The sequence below is a fragment of the Epinephelus moara genome, chromosome 7 (assembly GCF_006386435.1).
Source record: "Epinephelus moara isolate mb chromosome 7, YSFRI_EMoa_1.0, whole genome shotgun sequence".
Classification (NCBI taxonomy): Eukaryota; Metazoa; Chordata; class Actinopteri; order Perciformes; family Serranidae; genus Epinephelus; species Epinephelus moara.
The window spans coordinates 9,722,837-9,725,730 of NC_065512.1; positions in this window are offsets into that span (position 1 = coordinate 9,722,837).

Consider the following 2,894-nt stretch of genomic DNA (forward strand, 5'->3'; position numbering starts at 1 on the left):
AGAAGGAGGGATATGAAGAGACAGGAGTCCAGTAAGGAGGGAAGGATGAGTGGATAAGGATGGAGAGGAAAGGAGGGAAGGAAAGATGTGAGGAAATGAAGGAAGAAGGGAGAAGGGAAGACATTGGGGACCAAGGGGAGAGGCAAGAGTGGAGGAGAGGATGGATGACGAGAAGGAAGGAAAAGGAGGGAGTTGCGGGAGTGTTTTGGAAAGGAGGAAAAAGAGGAAAGGATGGAAGGAGGGAAAAGGATAGAAAAGTGGGCTGAAGTGAAAAGAAGAAGAGAGGGAGATGTTGAGAGGGAGAGAAGGTGGACAGGTAGGAAAGAGGAAAGGAAAAGTGAAATTAAAGATTTACTTGACTTTATTTACTTATTTTAATTATTTTTTTATGTTTTTGTTTTTAATTTTTATTTATTTTATTGCAAATAAAGCTAATTGCATTTAACTGAATTGAATGAGAGAGGAAAGGATAGGAAACTGCAAAGAAGTGGGAACAAGAGAAACAGAAGAGAAGAAGGAACAGATTAAAACGATGGTGAGGAAGAAAAAGAAGGACCGAGGAAAGGAAACATGGAGAAGGTGAGCAGAAAGGGGAGGAAAGAAAGGAAAAGAGATGAACTGCCAAAAATGAGAGAAAAGTAGAAGGAGGAAGAGAAAAAATGAAGAGGGGGGAAAGGAGAGGAAACTGAGGAAGTGAGGGAAAAAATGGAGGAGAGTGGAAAAGAGAGAAGAAGGATGAGAAGAAAAGGGAGGAAAGGGTGGAAAAGAGAAAAGAAACAAAGGAGAGAGGAATTGAAAAAAGAAAAGTGAAGAGGGAAGGTGGAGGGAACGGTTGGAGGAAAGGAAGAGGAGTAAACTGTGAGGAAGTAAGAAGAAGATGGAGAGTGGAAAAGTCAGAGGAAGGATGAGAGGAAAAGAATGGAAGGATGAAAAAGAGAAAAGAAGTGGAGGAACGGGGAATTGAAACAGGCAGCAAGAGGAGGGGAAAACAAAGGGATGAAAAGGAAGCAGATGAAAAGAGAAAGGAAAGGATGAGAGTGAGGAAGAGGAAAAGCAAATATGGAGATAGGAAGATGTAAAAATGGGACACAGGGAAAGGAAAGAGAGGTAAACTAGAGGAGCAAGAAGGGAGGAGAGGACACGAGCACAGACAGGAGGACAGGTCTCCTCTCCACTGAGCCCTCTAGTGGTGAAAGATGTGATGAACAAGTAAGTTTGGTTCTCAGTTATGAGTTTAGGGCAAAGTGACCAGCTGAAGCTGTTTGAGTGGATAAAAACACCTATTGGAAACCGAGGTCCCTGAAAGTTTTCTGTGCTGTCCACATTTTAGAAATGAAGTCCGGCCTATTAAGGAAGTGCTCCTGATTTTTAGTTAACAAGGTGTGATATTTTTCTAATTCACAATAAAGATAAATTGAATCACATTGGATTTTTTTTTTTTTACTTTGAAAGTAAATTAGGTGCCAGAGTGCATTTAAAACCTGAAAGCATGCTTGTTTATAAAAAATCCCCACAATATTCCCCCAAATGTGACATGAACAGCCATTTCTCACTCATTCTTTCCCACCTAAAATATGTCCTACCAAAAAACAAACAAACAAAAAAAAAGCTTTCAAAGATCTATTTATATTAAATAAATCTAATTCATAAAATATTTTGATCTGCCTTCATGTTTTGCAACTTCTAAATTTGCCCTGTGCCAGAAAACACCCTTGTTGCTGACAAGAATTCACAAATTCAAACACTTAAAAGTGTGTAAAAAGTAAACTAACTGAGCATAGTGATAACATTGGTGTAAAAATGTATTGTTATAATCATTTTTTTTTATATTAGATTTAAATTCAAATGTTGGCCCTTAAAGGATGAATATAACTTCATTAGAAGTACTAAATTATTTTTATTTTATTTATTTATTTTACTTTCCTTTTATGCCTCAGCACCAGCTGTGGCTGGAGGCATTATGTTTTTGGGTTGTCTGTCTATCCAACCGTCCCATTCTTGTGAACACCATATCTCAAATTTCACAAATTTGACACAAACGTCAAATTTGACACAAACATCCACATGGACTGAAGAATCAATTGAGTAGACTTTGGCGGTCAAGGATCAAAAGTGAAGGTGAGTGTAACCTCAAACAGACAAAACTTCACAAAAATGTCTAATAGGATATAATGATGCAGCGTTGACATTGTATTTCCAAAAAGGTCAAACAAAGGTCACCTTCACTGTGACATCAGAATATTCTGCATAAAACACTTTCCTGGCCTTTACTCAGCGTCATATCTCAGGAACAGAAGGGGAAACACTTGGTCAGACACTGATTTGGTGAGTCTAATCTTGGGTGTCCACCTGGAAACTGTGCTGCTTGTATAGATCTCCCATGTTTTCACAGACATGGATGTAAACTGTTTGAGAAACTTGACCCGGTGCACGGAGGCACACAACCACGGGGCGGGAACTGTAGTTCTTTTCTTTCCTCCGTGCAATTTTTATTTATTAAATTGTTTTTAATTTTAATATTACACATTATGTGCAATTATCCTGCACAGCTGTCATATACCCATACGTATATATTCAAATATACATATTCTTTTTTCCATATGTGCATAGGTAAAAAGGTGTGTAGTGTAAATAGTGTTGAATCTATAGTTGTGTCTAAATTTAGTACTTTATATTTTTCTAATTCTGATATATATATCTTTCTGTCTTTTATTTTTATACTATAAGTATTCTATTGCCATTCAACCTGCTTTTCTATCTGTTTTGTTGAGTAAAATCCCGACGTTACATTTCGGTACAGCAGGTGGCGGCATACGCCTTTAACATTGGGTTGCAGCCCCCCAGAACAACGAGAGAAGAAGAAGAAAACCAACGAAGAAGAAGACGCGAGCCTC